General features: G+C 33.1%; 1 long non-coding RNA gene across 1 annotated transcript; it reads left to right on the top strand.

The window, feature by feature from the left end:
• The first annotated feature begins 8,254 nt into the window (after positions 1 to 8,254).
• LOC139785026 (uncharacterized) lies at positions 8,255 to 10,249 on the top strand. Its single transcript, XR_011721775.1, has 2 exons — positions 8,255 to 8,421; positions 10,072 to 10,249. It is a non-coding gene; the product is annotated as an uncharacterized lncRNA (long non-coding RNA).
• The last annotated feature ends 397 nt before the right edge of the window (positions 10,250 to 10,646 follow it).

The raw sequence follows: 10,646 nt of genomic DNA, 5'->3' as shown, positions 1-10,646 counted from the left end.
CTATTTTATAGCACTCATCATTGTCAGGCATGGTTATCCACAAGCTCATTAGTTCTGTGTTAATTGCATCAATTACTCTATGAATACACTTCCACACGGTTGCCTTATGAATTCCAAAATTATTTCCAACTATGCGATATTCACAGTAGCTAGATAAGAAATACAGACAAACAGCGACCTGCTTTTCCACTGATACTGGTTCTCGGGTTCCTATCTGGTTTAAACTTGGAGCGAGTGCTTCTCGTAATTGATCGCATAACCGAGAAAAGTTGCTTTCGTCATCCGAAATGTTTCTAACCAGTCTTCATCCTTAAAATGACCATTAACAATACGATCCTACCAATCAAAACTTCGTTTTTTCATCCATATTTCTCTTTCTCGAGATAATTTTAATATAGGTCCGAGATCAAGCAAATTATTTGGTGGCGTTGAATTCAACAAGTGTTGTAATAGAATTTCTTTCAGACGCCTTCGCCGTTTGATCAAAATTTTTTGGATATGTAATGTACATTGCATGACCATGTTTTCCACAGTTGTCAAGTATACGGCAACAAACGAGCGAACGCTTTCCATGTTCTCCCCAATTGTTTCCAATATTGATAACAATTAACCTAAAATTTTAATTTCTTGTTAGTTATATATTACATTTTACTTGACAAATAAATATTTAATGATTTCCAAATTCATAATGTAATCTAAAAGTCCACTTCGTTTGTTGACTTATTTACATTCTTTCAGACCCTAACCCTACCACAAGCAAGCATCTAATTTTTAGTACTTTTATATTGGTACCAATGGAAATCTCACTCGAAAGTTGTTAAGCTAGTTCAGCTTGGTGGAAGTAAGAAAAGCCTGAACGTGTAAACGCAACTCACCTTAAGTAGGAGTTATAACATCAGCGTTACTAAGTCGAAGTTAGAAGCCGTGTAAACGTAAGTGTGCCTTCAAAGTACATGCGTGGGCTTAATTTCGTAGAAAACGCGTGGACTCGTGAATGGTGGAACCGAAAACAACGATTTGCTGCTTTATATAACTTTTCTTTGTTCATGCATGTACTATTTCCATATATATATTAGTCGTTTATGCCTTTTAATACTCAAAATAACTGCTATATTTTTCAAACTTTTTTTGTTAATAACTTTTTAATAAAAAACGACCGCCGGCTAAAACCTTCTGAAGGTCACTCAGGAGAGTGACCTTGACAACATATGTCAAGGTCAAGGTCATTGGCGAGTGGGGACTTTTTGTAAATAATTACCAACATATTATTACAGGTTTATTTAAATATATAATTTAATAATAACAATGTATGTAGAATATTCATAAAGCCCGTATCAGACTACGGATTGGGATTGAGATTGGACTGAAATTTAATCAATCAGAATAGAGAAAATTGATCTCAAGTTTAGTACACTTTGCTCTGATTAGTCAAATTTCAATCCAATCTCAATCCCAATCCGTAGTCTGATACGGGCATAATAATAAATATTTAAGAGATTATCAATTATCAATCTAAAATTATTGAGAGAAAGAATATTCTGACCATCGACATACACTACTAGATTGCGCCATCCATATCTAAACTAAACTATTAGTGTACCAAAATGGTCCGCGTCATAGAAAAGAATAGAGCGCATGTGCGGCTAGTCTCACTCTTTTCAACCAATATTACAGTGTTGGATAGATATTGGCCGCACATGCGCTCTATCCTTTTCTATGATGCGGACCGATTTTCACGTGGTATGTACAGTCTAGTAGCTGAAGTTAGCCCCATCTCATTGATTTTATAAACTTTTTTTACCCGAAATAATTATTGGTATTTTGTTGGAATTTGTTGGGCTAATTAGAGAATTTGTTGGTTAGAGCCAAAGCACATAACATGGCGTAGCAATATATGACGGTCGTAGTCCTCGACCTGACAAATCAGGATACGCCAAAGCTTGTGCGTTACTTTTATACGTCCACGACTACGACTGTCATATGTGCTTTGGCCCTTACTTAGTTTTTGGAAAATTAAAAACAAAATTTGAACGTGAAGTTAGCCCTAAAAGTCTTATTTTTCAATAATTTTAATTATTTAGGAGTGTAATCGAAGCGTAAATTTTTGTTGGTAACGAATTACCCAATCCACAATTTGTTGGTTTTCGGTTTTATAGAAAAAAGCAAAAAACCGTACGCGCACCAGGCTCTGGGGTTACATGCGCATGCTCTGTGGCTCATGCGCATGCGTTTTAAGCCAGTGGCACACGGTGCATGTTTTCCTGCTGGATTGCTTGTGATCTAGTAAATTACTGTAATTGCACCACTCAGCATTTAGGGTGTGGTCCCATGGAGCGGATTACGCGAAAGTGGAATCAGTGGATCATCAATCACGGGATCGTTCTGATAGGAGTGGGACTCAATTGACCACATCGTCAATTGGCTGATTTAAAATAAAAATATCTGATTGGCTGGTCTAGTGGAAAAACTCCAGATACCGGGCAGGCTGTGAGTGGCTGTGGTCAATCGCAACGTAATCAAACGGGACACTCTCTTCTGATAGAACCCTTTCAAAGATTCCGTCGAAACGGTCCCGCGATTGGTGATCCGCTCACTCCGTTTCCATGTCGTAATCCGTTCCATGGGACCACATCCTGAGTGCTGACAAGGAGACCCACGGAAGTGTCCCCCTCCGATTTTGATGAGCTTTTGATATGTTGTTTTCTAGATAAGGGTTTTTAAAAATAAGGGACACATATTTTTTTATACATGCCCATACGCATGTTTAGGGGGTGAAATACCCCTTTGAAAAAAAATCGGTTTTTCTCTTTCGGGCCGAATATTTCCAAAACTATACAAGATAAAAAAATTTTCCAAAATGGAAATAAAATGGCTTAAAAAGTATTTTAAAACAGTAACAAAAAAATGTTTTTAATTTTTTTAAACACCCCACAATTTTTTCAAAATTTCAAAATTTTTTTATCACCAAATAAAAGGTAATTTTTTTTTACAAATTTAACCATATATGATAAAGTTATGTTTCAAAAAATCATTCCCAGGAAATATTAGAAAACGGTCTGTGTACACGCTTCCGTACACGTCTATTAAGCTGGCACAGCCCCTTTAGCACAATCAAATAAAATATACATATAAATTTAGTGCTCTTTTGTTACTAATTTATTGCTCGATTTCGGATTTTGTTGCTGCAGCCATTTCGGACAAAACAGTGGCTGTGCCAGCTTAAGGGGATAGTACAGTCTGGAAATTTCAAAAAATCGATTTTTTTTATTGCATATTTTGAAAGTGTTATCCTTTACGCGTATTTTGAGCCCTTGCCGATTGCAAAATTCCAAAAATTGACGAAGTTATAGCCTTATTGGAGCGAAGTAGTGTCGGCCGCTAAACCGGTCTGAGACGCCGCCGCTCGGTGTTTACGAGAATTATACCTGCTGCAGACCCTTCTCTCGTTCGTATTGTATATTCTATGTTATATTTCTATGTATAAAAAAAATATATAAAAAATATATAAAAAAATAAATATATAAATAAAATAATAAATATAGAAATAATATATATAAATAATATATAATATATAATATATATAAATATATATTTTATATATTTTTATATAAAAATATATAAAATTGGCGACAAAGCACATCAGTGGTGCATGTATGTTGATTGACGCGCTGTCAATGCTGCCGATCTTTGAGCGCAGGAAAGCACGCGAGAGGCAAGATCTGCTCGTAGGCTTGAGAGATTGGCTGCAGAGGACGTTTTAGCCGATGCAGAAGGGCTGCAATATGGTGCAGGAACAGCAGAATAATGGTAGGATGAAATAATTATCACTTTATCTCATAGAAAACAGTTGCCAAAACTTTAAACGCGTTTATCTCAAAACGACTTTTTTTTAAACGGTGCACGCGATTCCGAACGTACTTTTATTCCGGCTGTCTTAGCGTTTGGCTTACATCAATATAACAGCACAATGCTCATGTTGACGTAGAGTTTTTTGTCCCCCGATGAACCATGTGTTAATAACAATAAAAAAACCGTTGGTTTTTTGGGCACAAAATGAACTTCTTTTTGTTAAGTGCTATAACTTTCACAATTTTTAACATTTTTACAATTTTCGAACGTTAACATGTGGGGAATACATTTAAATTTAATCCTAGACAGCATATATGAATTTTCTCATACGTGAAAGGCCAAGCGGGGTAATAAATTACTCCAAACTTGTACCGCGTGTATAATGCTTCTATTTGTTGTTAAAAAACTTTGTAATAGATAATTTTTTTTGCTCTTTAATAAGGAAGACGATAGTAGTCATCAGTTTCTGGTAGTAAAAAAAAACAGTAAAAAAATTTCGAAAAACAAAACAAAGAATCAAAAATTTGGCTGAAATGATTTTTTTTTATAAAAAATGCTGTAGTTTTTCATGAAATTCACCGATTTTAAAAATTCCAACGGATTTTGAAAGACGAATAGACAACCTTCAAGGGCATGTAAGCGACTTTTTCGTTTCTTAAAAAAAACATATTTCTTTGAACGTCTGAAGTAGAGGAAATGACGAAAAACTGTCGGATGGGAAAAATCGCAAGAAATGGAAAGTAAAACAGATTCTGTCGATTATTATTTATTTGAAAGGTAGTCAAAAGTTATAAAAGTATATGGAAACAGTAAAATTAACTCCACAAAAACTTTACAAAGTTTTAATCAGTTGCTGTGCAAAAACAGCGCGTTTGGTAACGAGCAGACATTTTCTGTAAAAAATTCAATTTATGTACTGCTATACATACGCCAATCCATCCGTCCAGTTATACAATGTAACAATTTGTATAACTAATATAAATAATGTATTTGTATAACAAATTGTTATACAAACTTACTGTGGTAAATGTCGAGCGTAAACGGCTGAGTGGGGTAATACTTACCCAGGTAGCAAGACTCGTCATTTTGACGTCAATTGACGTCAAAAGTCTGTCATTTTGACGTCTTTTGACGTCATTTGACGTCAAAATGACGAGTGCTTGCTACCTGGGTACGTTACCCCAAACGATTTTCTTTTTCGGTCACAGTTGCTGCACGGATCTAACGCACTCGCTGAATGACGGAGGTCGACTGCCGGATGACTAAACTGAATTATGGTTAGGGTCTCGGTATGAAACCTAACCTTCTTAAGTCAGGGGCGTAATTTGAATTTCGCGTGGGGTAATGTATTACCCCACATATGCTGTCTAGGGTTAATATCCTTTTTACGTTTTTCATTTCAGGCACGCCGTACAGGAGCTACTCGTGCACCGTAGTCGAGCGCGCGCGCGCGCGAAGAGATGACTCATAACTCCTACATTTCTTAATATTTTTCCATATAAAAAATACTGTAAATGCACCTAAACATGTACTTCAATATCGTATACACCATGAACCTGATTGGCCTACCATTGCACTTTGTCACAAATAAATCCTGAAATTGACGGCCGCCAGACTGTACTACCCCTTTAAGTTTAAGTTAGCACAACCACATAAAGAATAAGATAAAAAAGCAATGACATATTTATTTAGTGTTATTTTGTTGTTAATTCGTCGCTCTATTCCCAAATTTGCAGCACCCCTACCATGAAAAAACCACCTTTAATTAATCTCACCTAGCACAACACCTTAAAAATTCCAGTTTAAAGAAATATCTCGATGGATTACATTTTTTTGATTTTGTTGCTTTTTGTCGACTTCGATTTTGCTACTCCGTTCCTATTATCAGAAAACTAGTTACTCCTATCTATAGTACAACAACTTATAACTTGAATTTGAAGTGAAATCTTGACGGATTATATATTATTTTGAATTTGTTGCTTTACATTTTTATCGAATCCGATTTTGTTAATCAGCCATTATCATCACAAAAATACCCCTAGTTTAGGCCCAGTTTTACAAGTGTCGGTTGACTTTTAAGGGGGACGTTAGAAGGGGACGAAGAGTGAGTTAATCTAAGGTTAAAAGTTAACCGACACTTGTGAAACGGGGCCTTAGGGCCTTGGCACATAGAAAAACTGCTTAAGCAGTAAAACTTAAGCAGTAAGAAATCAACGGTATGGATTCGCTACCGCTTAGGGCCGTGCCTTAAGTTCTTGACTGTGATTGGCTGATTTGCTTACTGCTTGAGTTTTACTGCTTAAGTTTTTCTATGTGCCACGGCCTTTACGGCTACTTCGACCAAACCACAGTTTAACTATAACCAGTTACGACAGTTACCGAAATTTTTTGCATAATATTTCAAGACGCATGCGTCAATTTTACTATCCAAAGTATGGCGGCGCCCAGAAACAGAATAACTGCGTGTAAAGAGGTTATATTTTTGTGTGATTAATTTTTCAGTAATATTAAGCAATTTGGAAATATTATTACCCACTCGGCATGTTATGTTGCTGAAATATTGAAATATTCGGAAATGGTGCAGAAATAGTTCGTTAACATTTCATTTGTAACTATGCATCTGAAATATTTCAGAAATGTACCTGCATCATGTTTTTTATAATATTGCATTAACAATATTTCTGAAATCTTTCAGAAAGTTGTTTACAATATTTGTAAGTTTCTGTAATATTGCAAAAAAATGTAGCAGATGCAATATTTCAGAAATATTTCTGAAACATTATAAAAGTAATATTACGTTTGCATTGCACGAATAATATTTCTGTAACATATCAAACGCAACATTGCATTTAAAATATTTCTGAAAAATTTCTGAAAGATTGCGTAGATAATGGAAAATTGAATTGCAGGCAGTGAATTTCTACAATATTGCAGAAGAAATATTGCAGATGTAATGGTTTAGAAACATTTCTGATACATGATAAAACTATTATTACGTTTACATTGCACGCGTTATATTTTTGAATGTTTCACATACAACATTGCATTTGTAATATTTCCGAAAAATTGCTGACAGACTTTAGAACTTATAAAAAATTAAATTTGTTATTATATAATATTGCATTTTATTGCATTTTTTCTCTTTTATTAAGAATTTTTTAATATTCCAAATTTTGTCATGTGGCATTTTTAATATAAAATATAATATTTAATAATATTTAATATAAAATAATATTCGACGCTGACTGGCAAAAAAGATTTATTCGTATATCTGTATTGTTTATTTTTATGCGATAGCTTTATGCTCACCAAAATAAGCAAGTATAAGAAAGAAAGAAGCGCCAGAGTCAGAGGATCACCACTACCCTGTTCGATCATCGATGTCAAGCAACAAGGCGCCGGTATACTACTTGGATGGGTGACCGGCTGAGAGTGTGGATTTCTTCGGACAAATGCGCGGCGGCTATACGCACATGGCTTAATATATTTTTTTTGTTACGGTAACAAAATATTTCATTTTTCACATATCAACAAATAGTTTTTGCGTCAGTAACAAAATTTTGTTTGCTAATACAAAACATTTTTCTCAGTGTAAAATGTATTTGAAATATCTCTGAAGTGTTTCTGCAATATTTCGTAGATATATTTCAGAAATATTTCAGAAATATTGCCGAAATCTTTCAGCAAAGTTGCATTTGAAATAATTGTGCCGATTGAAACATTGCAGAAATGTTGTAGAAACGGTCGTGAAATATTTCTGAAATATTGATGAAAGGTGTAATATTTCAAATGGAATTTTGCAGAAATGTTTCTGAAATATTACATGCCGAGTGGGAAATATCTCCCGGATTTAATGATTTAGTTTTTGATATGATTAGGAGAAGAATTGTCAATTTTACATCGCTGGATAGGTTATGCGTAATTTGTATCGATGAAATTGCTTTAAAGGCTAATCTTTATTATAATATTAGTTAAGACGAGGTTATAGGATTTGAGAATCTTGGACATGAAAAGAAATTTTTGCCAGTATGTAACGCGGCCGTAATTATGATAAGAGGAATCTGTACATCTTGGAAACAACCAATTGCTTATTATCTATTGAATTCAACTTTTAATGAATTAGACGTACAAAATGCTGTACAAGAAACAATCAGAAGATTACAGATTATCGGTTTAAAAGTTCTTGTACTTGTCACAGACATGGGTAAAAACTATCAAAATATGACAAAGCGGCTTGGTATAAGTCCTGAAAAACCATATTTTGACATTGATGGTGAACATATTCATTATTTAGCCGATCCACCACATTTGATCAAAGCTACAAAAAATAATGCTTATATTAACAATATTAAATATAATGGTCACCAAATTTCTTGGGATTATATTGTAACTCTTTACAATTACGACAAAAACCAACCAAATCGATTAGCTTATAAACTAACAGATACTCATGTTCAACCATCAGGGTTTGATCGAATGAAAGTGAAATATGCTGTTCAGATCTTAAGTGCTACGGTGGCAGCTGCCCTGAAGACATTATACGTTCTAAAAATCCTATCAGTAAATGCATTGGTAAGTAATCATCGAATTTATTGAAAAATTTGATAGTTTGTTTGATATGTTCAATTCCTCCACGGTAACAGATAAGAAAAGTCATAAGCAAGCTTTTACTGGAGCACAACATCAATTACAATTTTTACAGAAAATGTTAGATTATTTGTCAGGCTTGAAAGTCTTTTCAAAAAAAGGAAAAGACATCTCGAATCAGGTGCAGGTTTTTAAGTTTTGGGTACTTAACATAAAATCTCTGCAGTCACTGTGGACTTATATACAAAGCACTCTGCCAGATATTAAATTCTTGCTCACGAGACGATTAAATCAAGATGCATTAGAGAATTTTTTCGGAAAAATTTAAACTTTGAACGGTGCGGCATATACCGTTACGCCTTCACAGTTTCATTTCGGTTTTAGAAAATTATTCTCTACAATTTATTTAATGACGGAAACTGGAAACTGTGCTGAAGATCGCGACTTAATGATTATGGACATTGCTAATTATAGAGCTCAAAATGTACATACATGCTAATGTGAATCAGCAAGATAAAGGAAAAGCAATTTTAATCGATGATCATATGATTACCGAGAAATAAGTCTACCGGAGCAAAATGCTTTCCGTTATGTTTGTGGATATTTAATGCGAAAGTGCATCGTAAAACATTCCTGTGATATTTGCCTTAAGTATGCGAGAGAATGTAGACGTAAATAATAATTCATATTATTGTTTTTTTCGAGCTTACGAATCAACAGAAAATAATTTGTTTGGCAGTTTGTTCATGCCAACTGATGATTTTGTTATATATATAAAAGCTTTGGAAGACATTTTCTTCCAAAATATAGAAACCTTAATATTAAGAAAAGGTGTTGTAGCTAATTTGATTGAAATATTTGCTCATGTAACATTTGAACATCCATGTTCAAATTTTCCAAAAGAATATTTGATAAGGTTGTTTGCACGAGTCCGTCTTTTTTTTACTTTAAGAAATATTAATAGTACATTTAAAACTCAACGAGGACACAGGAAACTAATAATTTTGAAACATTAATTACTATTTCATATTATTTCTGGGAACCTTTCAATTCACTACATATTAAAAATTTTATTTATACTTCGTAAACTAATTCAGCTTCATATGTGATATTATTTATTACTATTTTTATTTTTCTAGAAAGATATATATGCGATATAGTTTTTTTATGTTAAATACATTATTTTTTGTTAAATACATTTAGGTTAAATACATATGTATAGTAATATACATTTAGGGGGTATAATATGTATGTGATATAGCTTTTATGTTAAATACATTATTATTATTTTCTGTATGGAATAATTCAATGCTGTTTCAGACATTAGAAATGGTTAACATGTGCATTCATAAATAATAAATATGAATTAAATACATTAAAATATAAAATTAAGTCTAAGGCCGGTATTCATAGTCCGGTCTGATGATAAAGAATTTTATAGAAAAATTCAAGGCTGTATCATTCCTCACCGTCACAATGATAAAGATCATTTCAAGTTTGTTTTAAGATGCTATGTAGGAAATGAGATATTCTATTATCATCACAGATAAATTTAAGACAATTTTCAATATTAATCCATCTATAAATCCCGACTTTAGTATTATATTTGAATTAATTTTTCTTCTCTCTTTACAGCAGAACAAACATGAGAATTGCTTTACCAATGCAATCGACAGAAAACATTATTTCATGGGAACAATCAAGGGAACAACAAAGGGAACGATCATTTAAAAATTGTAAATATTTTTTAGCAAATTGTCCATCAACTGTTAACTAATCATTAAAAGTTTAAAATAATATTTTTTTATTACAACCTAAAATGTGTGTGTTCAATTATTATTATTTAACCTCATTTTATAATTCAATTTTTCCTACCTTTTTCCGTGATTTTTTTACCTATTTACCTATTTCATCAATTAGAAGTCTACGAATATACATAAGAAATTTTCAAGTCATCTTTTTTTATTTTACACCTTCGAATAACGCGCTTTTTTACTATCAATTTTTTACCTCAGAGGAAGCTTTATGAGCGAAATAAAATGTTGATTAAGCAAGGTGCAAATTTATAATTTGCATACTTAAAAATTGTGAGGAAGTAATGTTCAAATTTATGATTTGCATACTTAAAAATTATGAGGAAGCAATGTGCAAGTTTCTACTTGCCCACTTAAAAACTATGAGGAAGCAATGTGCAGGTTTCTACTTGCACA

Source organism: Temnothorax nylanderi, unplaced genomic scaffold (genome assembly GCF_030848795.1).
Source record: "Temnothorax nylanderi isolate EJ_2023f unplaced genomic scaffold, tnyl_v1.0 TNYL_tig0726_pilon, whole genome shotgun sequence".
NCBI classification, from domain to species: Eukaryota; Metazoa; Arthropoda; class Insecta; order Hymenoptera; family Formicidae; genus Temnothorax; species Temnothorax nylanderi.
This window is presented reverse-complemented; position numbering and strand designations above follow the sequence as displayed.